The sequence below is a fragment of the Psammomys obesus genome, unplaced genomic scaffold, assembly GCF_907164565.1.
Source record: "Psammomys obesus unplaced genomic scaffold, mPsaObe1.curated_primary_1811, whole genome shotgun sequence".
Lineage (NCBI taxonomy): Eukaryota > Metazoa > Chordata > Mammalia > Rodentia > Muridae > Psammomys > Psammomys obesus.
Genome location: NW_026586816.1, coordinates 5409787 through 5431574, shown reverse-complemented (window position 1 = coordinate 5431574; position 21788 = coordinate 5409787).

The following is a 21788-nucleotide window of genomic DNA, read 5'->3' as shown; positions in this document are numbered from 1 at the left end:
TCCTTAGCTATCAGGGAAATGCAAATCAAAACAACCCTGAGATTTCACCTTACACCCATCAGAATGGCTAAGATCAAAAACTCAAGTGACAACATATGCTGGAGAGGTTGTGGAGAACGGGAACCCTCCTTCATTGCTGGTGGGAATGTAAACTTGTACAATCACTTTGGAAATCAATCTGGTGCTTTCTCAGACAACTAGGAATAGTGCTTCCTCAAGATCCAGCTATACCACTCCTAGGCATATATCTAAAATATGCTCAAGTACACAACAAGGACATTTGCTCAACCATGTTTGTAGAAGATTTATTTGTAATAGCCAGAATCTGGAAACAACCCAGATGTCCCTCAATTGAGAAATGGATACAGAATTTGTGGTACATTTACACAATGGAATACTACTCAGCAATTAAAAACAAGGAAATGATGAAAATTTCAGGCAAATGGTGGGATCTAGAAAAGACCATCCTGAGTGAGGTATCCCAGAAGCAGAAAAACACACATGGTATATTCTCACTTATAAGTGGATATTAGACATATAATATAGGATAATCATACTAAAATCTGTACACCTAAAGAAGCCAAGCAAGAAGGAGGACGGACCCTGGTTAAGATAAGATGCTCAATCTTCATTTAGAAAGGCAAATGGGATATACATTAGAAGAAGGTGAAAATAAGGAACAAGACAGGAGCCTACCACAGAGGGCCTCTGAAAGACTACCCCAGCAGGCTATTAAAACAGATGCTGAGACTCATAGCCAAACTTTGGGCAGAGTGCAGGAAATCTTATGAAAGAAGGGAGAGATAGAATGACCTGGAAGGGTCTGGAGCTCCACAAGGAGAACAATAGAAAAAAAAATTGGGCCTAGGGTTCTTTTCTGAGACTGATACTCCAACCAAGGACCATTCATGGAGATATCCTGGACTGCCTGCACAGAGGTAGACCGTGGCAGCTCAGTCTCTAAATTAGGCTCCCTAATAAGGGGAGCAGGAGCTGTCTCTGACATGAACTCAGTGGCTGACTCTTTGATCACCTCCCCCTGAGGGGGGAGTAGCCTTACCATGCCACAGAGGAATTCTATGAAAGACAGTCCTGATGAGACCTGATAGGCTAAGGTCAGATGGAAGGGGACGAGGTCCTCCACTATCAGTGGACTAGGGGAGGGGCATGGGAGGAACTGAGGGGAGAGAGGGAGGGTGGGATTGCGAGGGGATGAGGGTGGGGCTACAGCTGGAATACAAAGTGAATAAATTGTAATAAATAAAAAAGTATATTAAAAAAGATGAAAAATGTATACCATGATAACATGAATTGGAAGGGAGCTGAAGTGCCAATGTCAGTAGCAGACATCCAAACAAATAAAATTACCATGAACGAGAAGGGTGCTGTGCAGTGATCAATGCATCAGTTCTCGGAGAGGACACTGCCTTAGTGTGCCTAGCGCTACACTATCAACACACCAGAACACTGAAAGGAGAAAGAGACAAATCTGCTTTGGTAGTTGGAGACGTCAACATCTTCCTGGTAGTGATTTTTAGATACATCCAGAAGGCAGAAAAGCAATAAAGATAGATTTGACCTGAACGGTGCTATTAATCAACTTGACCTAGTTGATGTTCGCTGAATACTCCTTTCGTGGAGAGCAGATACACAGTTTTGTTCAAGCTTGCATAGGGCATTCATTAAGAGAGATCAGTAAATACGCCTTAAACATTTAAAGTAAACGCAGCCATACAAAGTCAGTTTTCAGACCACAATGGAATTAAGTTAGAAATTAACGAAGGTCCAAAAATGGTGGCACACGCCTTTAATCCTAGCACTCAGGAGGCAGAGGCAGGCAGATCTCTGTGAATTTGAGACCAGCCCGGTTTGTACAGTGAGTTCCAAGACAGCCAGGGCTATGCAGAGAGCAAAACAAAAGAAACCCCAAATGAACAACAACAAGAAATTAATGAAGAAAAAATATCCTTTGGAGAATTCTTCAAGTATTTGAGGATTCAATGACATATTTCTTTTTTATTTTATTTTTTTGATGCAATATATCTTGATCATATTTTCTCCTCCCCTAACTCCACAGGTTGAAAAAGGAGATCTTGATAGAATTGTAGCATACTTGGAAACGAAGATGAAAACAGCATAGTAAAATGTACAGAATGGAATGGGTAGTGCTGAGGGGGAAATTTATAGCACCAAAGTAAGCAGAAAAAGAAGGGAGAGATAAGATCCGTGCGCTAATATGTCCACCTTAGGAAACTGAAGATAAAGACACAAAAAAGCTAAAGATGTTTGTAGTTTCTTCCCCTAAAAGATGCAAGACCGAAGCCCTACCGGCACCTGTGGGAATCATAGGAGCATGGTCAACAGTGAGGATGGTGGTGGCAATGGGCGTTTCTTCCCCAGGGCTCTGTAGGTGCCGCTCTAAGCATCTTCACACATTCACATCCAAGCTTACTATAGCTGTGAGAAACCTGTCTTTCTTCCTTCCACAGGTGCCACACGGAGGCACAGAGCCATTCAGTAACTTGCCTAGGGGCCCACAGCTGCTCAGGGAAGCAGCCAGTGTTGAATGTCTGGCCAAAATCTGGCTCCAGAGGAAGCAGAAGCATTCAGGTCCCTTCATTCCCATTTTCCTCAGGAGAACGCCAGGCTGGCCCCTAGCATGATTTGTGGAAACTGGGGCAGGGGGTGGGGGTGGGGGAGCAGGAAGAGGCCCGAGATGCCATCAAGGAATGCGCTAGAAATACAGATGCTCTTATGACCCTAGAGCAGCTGTGATTGATGAGGGGGAAATCGTAGAGATAAGGGTGCTGCCAGGAGGTCTGTGGCAGATAAATTCTTCACGGGAACGCACTGGGGAAAGGCCACGGGGCTCTTCTCCAGACAGAACATTTATCAACAGCTTGGCTGAGAAGGAGGCCATGGGCTGAGCTGATGCTGCTGGGGTGAGAGGCCCGCCGGACTGACCACAGAATCTGCAGCCTGGCTCTTCCAGGATGCTGCAATGAAATGAAGCGGTTTGGATTAAATGGGACCTGCAAAGTGCAGGCTGGGGAGGACCCAGGTAAGGAGTCCGTGATAACAAACTGTGGTCTGAGAAGCCGCAGGCTACAAATGAGGTACAAAAGGCAGCAGCTGTTAGGACATCTGGTTCTGTCTGCAGCCACAATGAAAGGGTCTGGTGTTCCTGGGGGGGACTCTTAGCCTGGACACCCCATCAGGGTCCTTTAAAAAGTCCAGTCCCCCAGAGACACTGGCTTGGCGGGCTGGCCTAGGATGTGCAGGTGAGGATGTTTGAGATCTCTTGAGCTGTTTTGAAAGACGTAGAGATGGAAAACTAAGGGTTTCCTGGGCGGTTGTCCCAGAAAGGAAGACAAGCTGGCTTTGCCTAGTAAAATGGAGGGAACACAGAGCCCATCCTTTCAGGATCAGCCTTGTGCATAACAGAGGCCAGAAGCCAAGCGAGCATTAGCTGTTCTGCTCAAAGATGTCTCTGACAACTGCCGTTCTCACTCTGGTCTTGGATTTTCAAAATCTCCTAACCTTGGCTAGCTCCTCACGCTGGAGGGATCCCAGCTGTCATTAGACAAGACAGCGAGTAGCAGTGATAGACAGAGAAGATCTAGTGACCGTTACGTTTGATTCCTTCTCTTCCAAGACACCCCTTTCTTGATGTCCAGGTATATAGGATATGCTTTCAGATGTCTATTAATGCCTTGACATCTCCTTGTATTCTGGCTCTTAGCTTTTATTTCATTGAACCAGAGCTGATCTGTGTAATCAAAGGAACACATCAAAATTAATAGTACGAGGATATTAAAAGCCTCCCCAAAAGGCATTGCTTCAACTCTGTTTTCTTCAACAGTTCGTTCTGGTGGAACCCAGCCTCCGTTTTGTGAGGACACTACAGTTGCTACAGTTTCTACAAGGAAAGCCACTGACTGTTGTTGAACTTGTCAGTCATGAGAACAGACCACCTGTTCTCATGACTGGGAGTGGGAGTGGTCCACCCACTCTACTTGATGGTGGTAACACCAGAGAGCATTTTGCTGAACTGTCACATCTGCCTGCTTCAGGTCTTTTTAATTACATGAGGAAAAATAAATCACCATTTGTCTAAAGCAGGGGCTGGCAAACTATGACCCATGGACTGGCTTGCTAGTTTTGGAAATAAAGTTTCATGAAAATCATTTGCTTACAAGCTGCCCACAGCTTTATCTGGCCCTTTTGAGAAACTTTACAAGAGTTTACCTGAGTGCTTTTCTCTCTCTCTCTAAAACGATAAATGACAAAGCCAAAGGACATTTTTCTTTCCTTTTTTCTTCCTTTTTCTTTCTTCCTTCCTTCCTCCTCCCTCTCTCCTCTCTTCTTCCTTTCTATCATCAAATCCAGAGCCATACACATGTTAGGAAGACTTTTTCTTGGAACAATTTATCTCCAGCAAGGCATTTATCCTTGAAGAATTAGACACTCAATGATATGGCATTTCATTTAAGGAACCTATCAGAATACCTATTGATATTCTAAATTCTGTCCTGTCCAAAGGTTTGATTTACAATAGCAGAAGGGAGGAAATAGAATCAACTTTAGCTGAAGCAAGGGACACAGATGAAAGAATTTCTGATAGAGATGAGAGATGAGGGAGTTCAAGAAAGCAAACCACACATGGGAAGCCATGTCACTGGGTACCCCTGACCTAGCTCAGCCTTGACATCCACTTAGAAATTAGGATCAATTAGTGATCGTAATTTATGTAAGCTATAGTCACAAATGTATATCTAATTTGAGCCAGTTATATCGGAGCAAAATTTGGAACAGGGATCATTACCCAGAAGAGGTAGACTTTAGAATTATCCTTGCCACAAGACTACCATCTAAGCATAAAGTATCCTGTGGTCAGTCTTGTATGTCTGTTCTTATCTAAAAAGATATGTTCCCATCTTATTGAAATCCCAAAGACTGTCTTAGTTGTTTTATTAGATTACTTTTTTAGCGTGAGTATTGTATGTAATTAAAGGAAAAACTGCCCAAGTTCTTACATTTTTTTCAATCCCAAAAGAATCAAGAATATTTCAGTTCTATCCAAAGTTAAAAATAGTCCCTTCTATAGAGATTTTATATGTGATGGGGTCAGAGCAAGGGGGACCTTGAAAACCAAATAAAGCAGGCACTTCTTCGTTCACACTCCTGTGTCTCGGGATCACAGCCAGATCCAGAGCGTTTGCAAATGCTGCCAAGCTGGCTGCTGCTTTGGGAATGTTAATGCTTTTATTTGGCAATTCTTGCCAGAACCACCTTCTTTTTTTTTAAGGCACTGTTTGGCTACTTTTCTATTGCTGTGATAAAACAACATGACCAAGTTAACTTATAAAGGAAAGTGTTTAATTTGGCTTAAAGTTTCAGTGGGTTAGAGTCCATGCTGGTGGAATAGAGGTTGGGCTGGGAGCTCATGTCTTGATCTACAACCACAGATAGAGAGAATTCACTGGGAATCTAATGAGTTTTTTAAATTTCAAAGTCTACTTGCAATGACACAGCTCTTCCAAAAAGGTCATACCTCTTTATCCTTCCCAAACAGTTCCACCAACTAGAGACCAAATATACAAATACATGAGCCTATGAGGGCCACTCCCATTCAAACCCACAGATAGTGAGACTGTGCCCCAGATATTTCAAAAAGATGGAGCTAACCTCATTGCCATAAGCTGCCTCTGAGGATCCTTGCCAGAGCATCAGAGACTCTACAGGGTGACTAGCCCATCTGTCATTCATTCTGCATCTTGCCTTTCCATTTATCAGTGCTGTGTCATAAACTACCGCCAGAGCATTGCCACTAAAGAAACCATTTTGTTATGCTTAATGGACACAGTAGGTCAGTTCAGACAAAACACAGGGCAGATGTGTGTCTGATCCCCAATTTCTAAGGTCTTACATGGGAAGAATTCAAAGACAGGATGGCTCAAAAATCTTGTCTAATGCTTGGGGTAGAATGAGTTAAAGGATGACAGAACAGCAGCTGTGGCTTCTCCATGCAGCTGGGGTTTCTCAAGATGGGACAACTGCATTCTAGGATTTTTTTTAGGGCTTATTTATTATTTTTAAATTCATTTTTAATTTTTTGTGTGTAATGATGTTTTGTCTGTACACATCATGGATGCCTGGTACCCACGGAGACCTGAGGAGGGGTTTGGACCTCTTGAAACTGGCACAATGTTACCGTTAGGATTAGATGAAATTTCTTATTACAGGTGATGGTTTACTTAATATCCCAGTATCTTTTATAGGTATCGGGCTGCTCCGTGGGATTAATTTTTGTTTGTTTGCTTAATGTCCAGTTCATAAGCCAGTAGCATGGCCTCAGGTTTGCTTCGAATTCACCCCCAAGCAGCAGTTATCAGCATAGCAAAATCTGAGATGTGCCTGTAATCATATTTCCCCATAAAGCTGCTGTGTTCTGGCTTACCAGTGATGGCCATTATACTACCTGCTCTCTGATTTCAGAAGGGTGATGCCATGTTTGGTCATTGACAATGTCACATTCATACTTGGCTATCAACATATCACCCAAGACATGGCAATACCTGAGGGAGAATTTTCCTAGCTCAGCAGCATGCTTCCAAAATATTTTGATAGTTCTTCTGTCAATCTGCTCACACCAGAATGGATTCTAGGATCTGCAATTAGGCAGCTTAATATAAACATTCTCTTGTCCCTGACATTCTGTAAATGTTTAACAACAGTGTGTGTCTGTTTGTGTATTCTGTTTTGCATCTCTACCAGATGAGAGTTCAGACGCCTTTGTCTTCTTGCCATTATGTACTTTATCTGCACTTTACTGATGTTGGTAAAGGGAGCAACATGAGTTGAAAAGGTGTTCCAGGGTCATAGAAACACACACACACACAAACACACACACGTACACACATCACTTTTCTAGTAGAAAAGCTGGTTTGAGTTCAACTCTTCACCTCTTTCATGACCTGCATAGTCATAGACAAAGAATAGGCCTTTCCCTTGATGCACTGTTTGATTTCAAGAGGAAAACCTCTCTGAACATGCAGCCCTAAGGTCCCAGGGTAACTTCTGTTCTTCCCTTCGTGGAATGGTTGGAGGGGAAGGAGACTGGGAGAGAAGTCATCCAGGGACAGACGCTCAGTTGCAGGACTTCCCTGTAACTGGGTTGTCTTTTTCTTTACTTTTAAATTTTTGGGGGTTGTCATTTTCATGTTGAATTAAGAAGCACACTGAAAGACAAGAGTCATGTGGCTAACAGCTGATTAGCGACTTTGGTGGAATCATTGTCAGTTTGGGCGATAGTGCTCCTTGGAAACTGTGGCCAGATCCCTCCATCACTCTCTTCTTGGACTTCCAAAGTGCTCCAGAGATAGGTGAAAACTTCAGAATGCACACCAGCCAAAAGACACCTTGCTAGGGCTGGATCCCAGCTCAGGGCCTGGATCTTAGCCTTTCGTGCACAGGGAACTTTCTTCTTCACCTTTTCAGGCGGTAGCCTCAGCACATCATCTCAGACCTCACCATGGTGGCACTTTCCGTAAAAGGTGAGGTTTAACACACACTCTGCAGGGCAGATGGGAGGGGAAGGCAGAGAGGAGGGTGTGTGTTGGGGGTGTGTATGAATTCATTTCGTTTTAAGAAAACAAATATTTATTTTTCCTTCTCAGCACAAGTAGAGGAGGGCTGTGTTGGGTCAGATGACTGGAGCAGGTCATATATATGCTGAATGGGTTTCATTCAAGCTGAGAGCCTCCCACTTTCTTTGTAAACACACCCTGGAATTTATTCTCTCTCTTTTTCTCTCTCTATGTGTTTGACACAGCCTCATTCTGTACACCAGGGTGGTCTCCAAGACACGGCAGTCCTCCTGCCTCAGCTTCCCAAGATAACAAGCCTTCACTAACATATCTTGGTATGTCCTTTCCTCTCATAGAAAGAGACTGCTTTGGTGAACCAAAACAGGCTCTGAAGACCGTGGGGTTTAGTGGCAAGTTTGAATTTATATAGTCCTAGCAGCTGCTAAGCTGAACATGGGATGAATTTAGGGACTTCTGGGTGCTAAACAAGTGCCCTACCATGTAACTGTCTTATAAGCTCTCAAACAGAACAAAACAACCAAACCAAACCAAACCAAACAAACAAAAAACCACAGATTCTTTTGGTTCAGGTTGGTGGCAGAGACAGGCAGCTCTCTGTGAATTCAAGACCAGTTTGTCCTACACAGAGTTACTGGCCAGCCAGGATTATATAATTAGATCCTGTCTCAAAATAACAATAACAACAACAACACCTTTTTTTTTTTTTTTTTTTTTTTTTTTTTTTTTTTTTTTGAGAAAGAGTCTTCCTAAAGTTGCTTAAGCTGGCTGGAACTTGAGATCCTCCTGCCTCATCCTTATGAGTAGCTGGGATTACAGACATGCACCGCCAGGCCTGGCTATATTCACTTTTGAACCTTCTAGAAATGGGATTTTTTTTTTTTATGTGAAACACAGTGGAAGAATTCCTTCTCTCAAAATAAGGATTCAACAGAAACAGCACTCACAGGGGCAAACAAACCCTGGTACCAGCTTCCTTCTCTTTTTTCTTCCCTGATGACCCATTGAGGTGACCAGAGACACTCTAGCAGGAAAGGCAGAAGCCTGCTCCTGCAGAATGTGTGGGGAAGGATACGGCCATCTTGGAGGAAATTAATCCTGAGATTCTAAAGACTTAAATAACTTCCCCTCAACAAACATCTCAGCTTAAAAGAGAATACTAACACACTGGAGAAGACAGAGACGAGACTTCAGAAATGGACATCAGGCTGAGGCTTCAGAAGCAGATAATGCAGAATGCCAGTGTCGCTGTAAAATCACAAGGATAAAAGTGATAGACATTCCACAGAAGCTTCATCCTGCATTTAATGTTGGGATAACGGCGTGTGTGTGTGTGTGTGTGTGTGTGTGTGTGGCGTGTGTGTGGCGTGTGTGTGTGTGTGTGTGTGTGTGTGTGGCGTGTGTGTGTGTGTGTGTGTGTGTGTGTGTGTTTAGTAGCCTCTGCGTGGAAGAAGAGCAAGGATAGCACAAGTTTAAAATCCCAGCAGCAAAATGTTTGTGGAGCAGTTTGTCTCACCTACCTAGGATTCGTTTTCCCTGTGTAGTTTGACAGCAGTAATTCATAAGGCATGTATGGAGTTCTTACCCCTGCTGTAAACATTTGGTTCCATTTTGTCCAACAGCTCCCCAAAGCAGCACTGTTCATGGAAGGGCTAATGCTTTGGGACAGTGTAGTCAATGATTAAGCATCAACACTGCCACAAGAGGATACGGAAGAACGTTGGATGATGATTATAAATATTCCTAATTCATCGAGGGACTCTTGTCTGCTATAGAAAAGACCTTCCTTGAGATTCTGGCAGCAACATTCAGTTTTCTGTATATGGCTCTCCAATCTTCACAACCCAGTTGCTCCCCTGACCTCATTCCTACACTTCACCAACGTCAACGTACTCTTGATCATAGTAAGGGCCCCAGGACAACATGGTATTCACTAACCACTTTGAATTCCTTCTAATATTACAGTTGATTGTACTCCATCTGAAAAACATGTCCACAGAGGCAGAAAATAAGTTTTCCTATGATTGAAAAGGAATGATTTTTAGGTTACCTTTCGAGGCACTAGGGAGAGAGCGCACCAGAAAAGTGCTTGCCATGCAATCTCGACCTGAATTTGATCCCCAGAACCCATGTAAAAAGTCAGTCATGGTCATGTGTGTTTGTAATACCAGCTCATGGGAGGTGGAGACAGTGGGATCCTTGGTGCTTGTTGTCCAAGCAGTCTGGGCAAACTGGTGAGCTCCAGGTTTGAGTTTCCTGTCTCAAGAAATAAACTGACAAGTAAGACAGGACAACAGCTGATGTCTATTTCTGACCTTCATAGATAGACACATACAAGGAGATGAAAGACACACATACATACACAGAGACACAGAGACACACATAGACACACACACAGATGCACACACACACACACACACACACACACAAACACACAAACACTGTTATAGTTTGGTTTCTTGTTGCTGTGGTAAATGCTATGACCAAGAGCAATGTGGGAAGGAAAGGACAAGGGAAGCCAGGAGCAAGGCAGGGGCTTGAAGCACAAACCATAGAAGAATACTGTTTCTGTTCTTCTCCTTATGCTCATTCAGCCCTTCATACAGCCTAGGACCCCCTGTCCAGGGATGGCCCTGCCCACGGGGAGCTGGGCCTTCCTACTTCAATCAGAAAAAAAAAAAAAAAAAAAAGAGCTGCACAGCCATGACCACAGGCCAGACTGAGGAAAGCAATCCCTCAGCTGAGGTCTCCTCTTCCAAATGTGCCAATCTGACAACCAGGATTAGCCATCACACACACACACACACACACACACACACACACACACACACACGTACATTCGTGGCACATACACACACAGACAGACACACACACACTCGCCCACAATTTTAAGAAATATTGATTTGATTATTTTACTGTATTTGTTAGGCACAAGCAGGAGAATGATTTAGAATCTAACTTTAGAAAATGGAGATGATCCCTAAATCTCACTTAGTTCTGTTGGGCAGGGGTTGTTTCTGCAGACAAGACATTCCCTTCACGGAAACGGTGATAAAGCACCAATTAGTGACTGCCGCAATGAAGTGGGAGTGTCTAACTTTTCGGGCGTGCTAACAATGTGCTCCCTAATTTGAAAATAGGGTACACAGCGTTTGCAAGTGGAGAACAGCAATGGTTCATCACTCAACTTGACATGCGTCCTTTGCTGCAGACACAGGGAAGGGGTCCTCTCTGCTCCACTTGTTCCGCCTTTTGCCTGAATTCTCAGAGAAAGCGGCAGGTGCTCTAATTAGGGGCACCAGGCACTGGAAATACCTGGCACTGGGGAGAGCATGCTGACAGCCTCCTCTGGAGAAGCCAGCCTTCCTCTGGAGCACATTGGAGCACCTTGCGTTCACCGCCAACAGCAAGCCTTATTATCCCCTTTTTGCAAATGGTAGAAAAGTGTGGCAAGGAGATTCAAAAGGCTCACTTGAGGCTACAGAGAAGCCGAATGCTCTGCTCAAAATAGAAATGGAGAGCTCTGGGAAGCTTAGACAGCTCAAAAGGGCCCTTTAATCTCTGGACCCTTCTGTGTCGTTTTAGCTGCTTCTTTACCTCATGAAAGGGCTGCCAACTCTTCCTCCAGGATGTCATAAAGAGGTGACATTTAGAGAAGGAAATTGAAACTCTAATTGACTTCCCTAAAGCAGGAAAATATGCTCCCTGTACTCCTTGTCTTGGCCAGATGTTTGTAATTTTTCCCTTGGGATTCTACGCTGAGGGGAGCTGAAGAGGCAAAACAGAGCAGGCCACTTGAGTTGGTCTGCTTACACACACAAGATTTGGTTATTTTTATTTTGCTTCTTGATAGGAGCCATGGGCAATTTATCCAAGTAGACAGACAGGGGAAAGGGGTCTCTACCCCATTCCCTGGGCTTCAGGAGAAAAGGGCTTCTGAATATCTTGCAATGAAATATGAACTTTGAGATGAGCCCTCCTTTTCCAGGTCTGGGTATAAAGACACCTGTGATCACTTGCGGACATTTTGTTACTTGCTTTGGGTAATATAACTTTAACATGGGTGATAGAGCAGTTTTGTGATACACAGAACGTCTTGGTTTTTTGCAATCCTAAGAAGAGCATGGCCCAGGGTGCCTGCTGGTCCATGAGGAGAGAACGTGAAGCCTGGACCGCAGACCAAGCCCCTGGGCTGGTCCCTGGCCACACTGTACAAACATGCAGGTCAACGCTGCTTACTGCTGTGGACGACTGGGTTTTGTAATGTTTGCTACGCACCGCACCATGTTCCAGCTCGCTGGTGCAGAGCCACTGAAAGAGTGGGTGGTGGGAAATTCTTAATGGGCTGTGGACGATGCTTGCAGAAGTGTTCAAATTAAGGTAATAATATAATACTTAGCAATGTAAGAACTCAACAAAGTGTTTGTATTTGATGTATTTCAATATAGTGGCCATATCTGGTGTTCAGAATGTCTGGTCTGCTTATTGATATCTTCCTTTTAGCTGACAGTAACTTTTATATCCTTTCTGTACCCCTTCCTAACAAATTATTTACCCTTTATTGCCCTGATAGAATTTGACATGGACGTAAGATTTAATCCTTGACTGAACTCTGTGCCTACTATCTAAATCCTACAATGGACATTTTGATGTATGTTTTTATACGTTTATACCTATGCACTCTTCAACTCATTTTAATTCTAAATTTTATAGTTTTTATTATTGTGCATGTATGACATGTATATAGACGTATTCGTGACAAAACACACATGTATAGAACAGAGAAATACCCTATGGAATTGGATCTCTCTTTTCTACCCTTTCTTGGGTTCTTGTTAAACTTAAGTGCTAAGTGCCTTTACCTGCTGAGCCTTCCCATTGGTTCTTCCCTCCATTTATTTATTTATTTTTTGATGTATCTCAAAATAAGTTGTAGCTGCCAGTGTGCTTCACCAACAAACGCACATACCCAGCACTCCCCAGAGTTTCCTTAGGTGCCTTCCCAGTCCATTTCACTCCTCTACCTGATCTCTTTTCACAGTTCACATTAGTTTTGCCTGGTTTTGAACGTCATATAAATAGAACTATGCACAGTGTAGCTCAGCTTCTTCCTGGGCTTAACACTTCTTGGCTTAAACTTTTTTTTTTTTTTTTTTTTTGTCAGTGAGTAGAACATCTTTGTTAGGATCTACATATTGGATTTTCACATGTAAATTGCACATGGAGATGCAAAAACCCCGAGGAATATTTTGTTGAGCGCTGTGTCTTTACCTGTCCCTGTCTCCCACCCAGCACCACTAAGCAGACAAAGATGAGGCATTTCAAACTACTTAGGGAAAGCTTCACTACAATGAGAAAGAATTAACACTGTCTGATTGAGACTCATGTTGGCCTAAATGAATAATTTAGACAATATCTTTGAAGGCGGCTCTTCACCTTAAAACGCGGGGCTTCCATGATGTGTAGCCAGCTACACTCATCAACTTGAAATAGCACACTGGAGCGAAATGGCCCCGAAGCGGGCATCACTCCTTCTTCCTGTCTCCCCTCCCCGTTTATGGCTGATAAGTCCTTCAAAACTGCGGAGGGGAACTATTGTAGGTGTCTCTTGGGCACCGGGATTTTGATTTAGTGACGTTGGTAAGATACAAGGCCTGACCAGGCTCTTAGGATTAATTAAACTGGATTTTCCCTGGGGGTTGTGCTTGCAGAGTGTACCTCAGGGGTCTCACCACAGTGTGGGCAGGATGAGTTAGTGGGAGCAGTGGAAAAATGTGGCCAGTTGTCTTCCTCACTCTGCTCTGATGGGCAATCTATGGTGTGCGCTGGGGCAGGGAATGAAAGCTAAGGCGTGACAGGGCCAAGCTCCAGGTTGTTTGTTCAACTGCTTTAGACTTGAAGTCTTCCAGTCAGGCCAACTGTAAACATGACAGCTGTTCTGCGGGTGCCCCTATCTTCACCTCCCAGAATCCCTTAACGGAACTGCCAGTCTGCTTGGTTGTCTTTGGCACGGAGCTTTTCCTTCATCTGTCCTTTCTATCAACTCCAGCCCGTGCAGTTCCTTGGCAGCTGCAGGACTACGGCAGCACCACCTAGCTGGGCCTTGGCCTCCAGCTGCCTCTAGTTCTGAGCCAGACAGCCTAACCGGCTAACCTGAGCCCAGCACATAGACATGGCGCTGGATTTAGGGTCCCCTCTTCCTGGTCCTGAAGTGAGGTGACACTTTAGGTCGAGGTCTTACCTAGGCAGTCCTGATCAAGGTGTGGGCCTGCCCATCATGGTTTTGTCAGTGCAACTGACAAGTTGAAGATCTCTTTGCAGGAGGAAGTTTCCCTTCTGGATGAGCCAGGCTTCGAGCTTTCTCTTCTCCCCCAGATGAGAGCACAATTCCAATTTCCTAGTTTCCCTGTTTCAATAATATGAGAGCCAATGTGAGAGACAAGCATCTCCTCGGAGCAGTGGTTCTCATCCTTCCTAATGCTGTGACCCTTAATACAGTCCCTCAGGATGTGGTGACCCCAACCTTGGAACAGTGTTTCTCATCCTTCCTATAAAACAAAATATCTTTGAATAATTTTATTCCCTTTAGCAAATTTTTTATATATAATTTTATTTCTTATATTAATTACAGGTTGTTTACTTTGTATCCCAGCTGTAGCCCCCTCCCTCAATCCCTCCCAATCCCACCCTCCCTGCCCCTCTCTAAGTCCACTGATAGGGGAGGTCCTCCTCCCCTTCCATCTGACCCTAGTTTATCAGGTCCAATTAGGACTGTTTGCAATGTCCTCCTATGTGGCCTAGCAAGGCTGCTCTTCTCTCGGGGGAGGGAGGATGTCAAAGAGCCCACCACTGAGTTCATGTCAGAAACAGTCCCTGTTCCTCTTACTAGGAAAACCCACTTGGATGCTGAGCTTCCATGGGCTACGTCTGAGCAGGGGTTCTAGGTTATATCCATGCATGGTCCTTGGTTGGAGAATTTGTCTCAGAGAAGACCCCTGTGCCCAGATATATTTGGTCCTTGCTCCTGTCTTCTTCAGGTCTTACTAACTCCTCCTTTCATATGATTCCCTGCACTCAGCCCAGGGTTTGGTTATGAGTCTCAGCATCTGCTTTGATACACTGCTAGGTAGAGTCTTTCAGAGGCCCTCTATGGTAGGTTCCTGTCCTGTTTCTTGTTTTCTCCTACTTCCAATGTCCATCCCATTTGTCTTTCTAAGTGAGGATTGATCCTCTTACCCCAGAACCTCCTTCTTGTTTAGGTTCTTTAGGTGTATAGATTTTAGTATGTTTATCTAATCTTATAGGTCTAGTATCCACTTATAAGTGAGTATATACCGTGTGTGTTTTTCTGCTTCTGGGATACCTCATTCAGGATGATCTTTTCTAGATCCCACCATTTGCCTGAAAATTTCATGATTTCCTTGTTTTTAATTGCTGAGTAGTATTCTATTGTGTAAATGTACCAATTTCTGTATCCATTCCTCAACTAAGGGACATCTGGATTGTTTCCAGGTTCTGGCTATTAGGAATAAAGCTGCTACGAACATGGTTGAACAAATGTCCTTGTTGTGTACTTGAGCATATTTTGGATATATGCCTAGAAGTGGTATAGCTGGATCCTGAGGCACCACTATTCCTAATTGTCTGAGAAAGCGCCAGACTGATTTCCAAAGTGGTTGTACAAGTTTACATTCCCACCAGCAATGAAGGAGGGTTCCCCTTTCTCCACAACCTCTCCAGCATGTGTTGTCACTTGAGATTTTGATCTTAGTTATTCTGATGGGTGTAAGGTGAAATCTCAGGGTAATTTTGATTTGCATCTCCTTGATGGCTAAGGACATTGAGCATTTTTTAAAGTATTTCTCTGCCATTCTATATTCCTCTACAGAGAATTCTCTGTTTAGCTCCGTACCCTATTTTTTAAACTGGATTGCTTGACTTGATGTTTTTTGACTTCTTTAGTTCTTTATAAATTCTGGATATTAGCCCTCTGTCAGATATAGGGTTGGTGAAGATCTTTTCCCAGTCTGTAGGCTGTCATTTTGTTTTGATGATAGTGTCCTTTGCTTTACAGAAGCTTTTTAGTTTCATGAGGTCCCATTTATTGATTGTTGATCTCAGGGTCTGTGCTATTGGTGTTCTGTTCAGGAAGTTGTCTCCTGTGCCAATGAGTTCCAAAAGGGCCGAGAAAGATATTAGGGAAACAACACCCCTCACGATAGCCACTAGAAACACAAAGTACCTTGGTGTGACTAGAAGATCCAGAAATAAACCCACACATCTATGGATACTTGAGTTTTGACAAAGAAGCCAAAACCATTCAATGGGGGAAAAGACAGCATCTTCAACAAATGGTGCTGGTCCAACTGGATGTCTACATGCAGAAAAATGAAAATAGATCCATACTTATCACCCTACACAAAACTAAAGTCCAAGTGAATCAAAGACCTCAACATAAAAGCAGACACACTAAATCAGTTAGAAGAAAAAGTGGGGAAGAGCCTTTAGCAAGTTTTGATAGCATCATTTTTCTTTAAACATTTTTTTTTAATTCTTAAGAATTTCATGCAATGTATTTTGAACATATTTGCCTTCCTCTATCAAGTCCTCCTATAATAACTCTCTTACCTTCCATGCTTTCCCACACAACTTTGGGATTTGTTTTCTTCCCCCATTAAGCCCAGTTTGTATTGTCCAACTAGTTTTGAGGATGGGCCTGTCCTGATGTGTCGTCAGTCTGCTGGGGTCACGTCATTAAAGGAAACTGACTCTTCCATCCCAGCAGTTATCAAAGCCCAGTGAAGGGGTCTCGGACCTGCCTTCTATTCTCTCCCCATGTAGGATTTTGTCTAATCAAAGCTTACACAGATCTTGTACATGTCATAATGAGTTCATATGTACAACTGCCCTGTTGTGTCTAGAAAATACTGTTTCCTTGATGTTATCTCCCCTCTGGATCTAACTATTTTCCCAACATCCCCTCTTCTGTGAGGATCCTTGAGCTTGGGGGAGGGGTGTGATGTGTATGTCTTATTTAGGGTTGGGCACTCTATATACAATCCCTTAGTCCTTGCATGCAGACTAGTTAAGGGTCTCTGATAATACTCTGTGTGCAAACACACAATGGAACATAATCTGAGAACTGGGCTGTTCCGGTCTGTCCTGAATTTGGGTGCCAGCTCAATATGGCAAACTGTGTACTTAAAACGAACTAGGGAGAACCCTATGCATAACTGTGTGTGTCCTGAGTAAAGTTAGATGCATTATGGGAAGAGACATGCACAGTGACCCAAAGCTTGCAGCATCCAAACCTGTTAGTTAAAATGGAGAACCACTCAAATTATGCCCCTAGTAGCCACACCTGCAGTTTTGAACTTCATGGTAGAGAGCCCAAATAGTGATCGGGGTCCTTGGTTCTCATCACTTTTGTGGCTTGCTGTCATTCTTGGCAATTTTTCTGACCTGCTCCAGAGCTTTGCTTTGAATACAGTTTCCTCACCACATTTTTTTTTGTTTTGTTTTAAAAAAATCTGTGTGGCTTTTAATTTCACTCTTGCATAAGAGCAGAGAACTGGGAAGTAGTCTAGACCACTGAGAGAAAGCAGATGAGTAAGCCAAAAAAGAGCTACAAAGATGTGCAAAGAAGTGAAGAGTTCTTTTAAAGTCTTATTATTAAATGATATGTATGATATGTATATCTATGTGTGGGGTACAGGGAACAAATTTAAAGTTAATAGTGTTAAAAGCACCCTCTTCCCCCATGTGTGTGTGCATGTGTGCATGCCTGTGGAGACTAGAATAGGCTCCCCTACCAAGCGATTGTGGGCTCCCTGATGTGGGTGCTAGGAAAAAAACTTGATCTTCTGAGTTTCAAGCTCTCTTAACTGTTGAGCCATCTCTCCAGCCCCAGGAGAAATCATATGTCTATTTTTATAAGGAAAAGAAGACAATCTGAAAAGGCTACCTATGTATGTATACAGCTATATGAGATTCTAGAAGGGCAAAGGTATTGATGGTAGAAAAAGAAGTCATCAGAGGGTGGTGAAGAGGGATGGATGGATAAGCGGTTGTGGCAGTGGTATTCTCCAGCAAGGGTGAGTACCTGAAGTTATGCATTTGGTAAAAACCCATAGAGTATATGAAACCCAGGGAAACCTACTTGGCACTATGAATTTTAATAATAGTATATGAAAATTGGTTCGGTAGTTGTAACAGATGCAGCACATTAATGCAAGGTGTGAAAAGCAGGAACTTGTGCTAAGAGAAAGAGTGGATACTTGAGAACTTTCTGTACTTTATGAAGCCTAGAACTGCCCTAAAGGGGAAAAAAAAAAAAAAAACAATCTGAGAAGGCTGAGACAGGAGAATTGAAAATTCAAGGCTTACCTGGGCTATGGAGTGAGTTCAAGTATTAAGTGAAAAAGAAGGCTGGGACATGTCTGGTGCACAGGTCACTTGCCCCACTGTGCGAGGCCGAGGAGCAATTCCTGGTATAGTAAAAGAACAAATGAACAAAATCCCTATTGAAAAGTGTTCACATGAAATGCTTTCTTAGTTTTTGTTAGATTATTCCCTGACTGTGCACTTGTTAATTGTAAACATTAACCCCAGAGCACATTATGAAATTGCTTTTATTTTTAAATCAGTGGGGCTGTAGCAGGCGTGTGAGTGGGCATTTGTATCCTCCTATGCCAAGTTTTAATGAGCTGTAGAATCACTGAGGATCTTGTTAAAGACAGACATTGCTGTAACAGGTCTTAGGTGGGGCCTGTGATTTTGTATTTCTTTTTTTTCCTATTAATCTATTTACTTAATCACTTTACAGCCTGATCACACACCCTCCCTCTCCTCCCAGTTCCACCCTCACACTCCAGTTTTCCTCCCCTTCTCTGAGAAACGGTCTCCCCTTGCTCCCCCCCACCCCCCGCCATCATGGGTTCCAACCCACCCTGGCACATCAAGTTGCAACAGGACTAAGCTCATTCTCTTCCACTGAGGCCAAGCAAGGCAACCCAGCTAGAGAAAAGGGCAACAGAGTCAGAGAAAGCCCCATTGTTAGGAGACCCACATGAATATCAAGCGGCACACCTGCTACATATGTGTAGGGGCCTAGGTCCAGTCCATGCGTGCTCTTTGGTTGGTGGTTCAGTCTCTGTGAGCCCCCATGGGCCCAGGTTAGTTGACTCTGTAGGTCTTCTTATGGTGTCCTTGACTCCTCCAGCTTCCTCAATCCTTCCTCCCACTCTTCCACAAAACTCCCTGTTTGGCTGTGGGTCTCTGCATCTGTTTCCATCAACTGCTGGATGAAGCCTCTCAGAAGACAGTTATGCTAGTGGGGGTGACCTCAGATGAGACTGCTAGCAGCAGGGGATCTGGAGCCTGAAGTTGCCACCTCCGGTAGCCAAGTGGGACTTCTAGTGGAGGGAGATGGGATACTAACCCATCCATAAAACCCTCAGCCCAATATTTATCCTGCCATAAGAAGTGTAAGGATAAAGATGGGGCAGAGATTGAGGGAAAGGCCAACCAATGACTGGCCCAACTTGAGACCCGCCCCACGGGAGAGAGCCAGCTCAACACTATTAATGATGCTCTGCTATTATTGCTGAGAGGAGATTTTGTATTTCTAACGAGTCTCTGCTGTTGGTCAAATCATATTTCCTGGAGAACTGTGTGAACAAAACCAAGTAGGTTTGTTGCCTAGCTCAGGCGAGGACCTTTCGATTGTCTCAGCCAACGTCCAGGCCTGGGTCTGTCTATCTTTCATGTGGAAAGACTGCAGGTTCTCATTGCACAGGACATGTCCGTGTCCAGACTGAAGATCCTGCTCCCAAGGCCTGTTGGCAGCTTCAGACTATGTTTTCTGTACACAAGTCAGCTAGAATTACAGCAGTGCTAAATAACAAATAGCCCCAAAGCTTAGAGGCTGCAGGGACTTGAATTTATTCCTGTGGATGAACAGGGAGGTTGCTGTGTGGTGGATCAAAGTTGGGCTCTGTTGGTTTTGTGCTAGGCCAGCTCCATGTGTCTCTTCTCTGTATTCACAACTGTCCAGGGAGCAATATTGTAAAGGCCGTGACAGAAGCACAAGGGTACAAACCCAATGACCTGGACAAATTTCAAGCCTCTGCTTGTTTGACATCGCCAGCACTGCACTGCCCACAGCAGGTCTCACGGCCACGCCCAGCCTCAAAGTGATAGGGGCCATGTCCCCACTTACAGTGAATGCCGTTGTGAGGCTGTGGATGAAGAACTCTGTTTTAGCAATGTGCAAAGTTGAGACCTATAATTTGTTCTGGCATATCCTTTCAACAGAGGGGGAGCATTCTGCGCAGATAACAAACCCACCTACCACATGCAATCATTCCATTCTCTACAGCCATACCTGGTATAGAAGAGTTCGTCACCACACCTTTGGATAGGTGTGACAGATGTCTGTCTTAGAACTAAAAGCTATGTGGGCTACATGTCTATTAGAATAGCTAAAACAAATGAGTGAACTTCTCCACACCAAGCCAGACACGTACATGCAAAGAGGAATGGGCAAAGCATGGCATTTGAAACACCTCAAATTGCTATTGATGTGTCCTTTTTGCAAAATCTGAAACAAACCATAAGCTAACAAACACTCCAGGGACTGGGGAGCTGTCTCCATCTGTCCAAGCACTGGCTGAGAAAGCCTGAGGACCTGAATGTGACTCCCACACTCACAGACGCAAAACACAATGTTCGCATGTCTGTAACCCCATCATTGCGGGGCAGAGACAGGCAGGTCCTGGGACTCACTGGCCAGCCAGCTTAGCTGAGATGGTGATCTTTGGGATCAGTGCTAGAACTTGCTTCAATACAATAAGGCAGAGAATGATAAGGATCCTAGTATCTTCCTTTTAGTGCTGCATGTGCTCATAGGCACTGCACTGTCACACACACACACACACACACACACACACACACACACACACACACACATAGACACACCAACACCCAAAACAACAGGAGCAACTAATAGCAACATTTTTAACCAAATAGTCAAGGTCAATGGCAGCAGAAAAAAGAGCAAACGTCATGTACATCTGCTACATTGCCCTGGAGAGGACACAAAATCCCCCGAGGGTTAAAAAGAGCATGACCGAGAACAGTCACAAGCTCAGCCTAGCCTAGTGTTTCCTGAGAAAGCATTAGACAGATCTCAAGTGAAGGCACTTTGTGGGATAATCAGCAGGTACTTCTCCAACGTGTAGATGCCATGATAGACAAGACTGAAGAACTGCTACAGGCTTCAGAGGACTAGGAAAATACACAGTCAAAACCAATGTGGAACTCAGGGCCAGAATCTGGGGTGCAGATCAGAGTAGGGGTATTAGTTGGCTAATAGACAGAACTCAGATATTGTTTCTGGTTCAGTTAGCAACATCAGGAAATTCTCAGTTAATTTCTTAGATCGGATCCTCATGCTATAGTCATGTGGGACCCCAGCATGAGGGGAAGCGGGAAGCAGGGTGTGCAGGCAGTGTTTTTGCATTGGATTCTACGGTAATCATGCTTCTGTTCAGACCTGGCCACACTGCTTCCTAGCTTGCTTAGCTTCCCGTTTAGTGACTTCCCTCAGTTTTCCTATGTATTCAACTGGGATAAAAGAATACCTATTTCTGAGGTTGTAATAAAAATTAAATGTATTGTGCTAATGCAGGTAGACAGCTTACAATTTATTATGAGAAAGTACTTGTCTGCAGCCCTGGCTGTCCTGGAACTTGCTCTGTAGACTGGGCCGCCCTTCCTGGACTCAGAGATCTGCCTACTTCTGCCTCCCAAGTGCTGGGATTAAAGGAGTGTGCCACCACACTGGGCTTAGAATTCATGCCCACGGCTCAGAGCAGGGGCTGTCGTAACATAATTACCACATGAGGTCAACAGTCTCTTCTGCTTAAGGATATCTCTCCCTCTTTGCTTTTCTCTTCTTCTAGTTTCCCCTCTACTAGTGGCCCTAAAAACCCAAATCTCCACCAGGATTTGTGATCTAAGAATTATGTACTTCTTTCAAAAAGTGAATTAATTCACTTTATATCCTGATTGTAGCCCCCTCCTTGCCCTCCTTCCCTTCCTCCCTCTTCCCCTATCCCTCCTCCTCTACTCAGAAGAGGGGATTCCACCCCCAACCCACCCCAGCACATCAAGTCACAT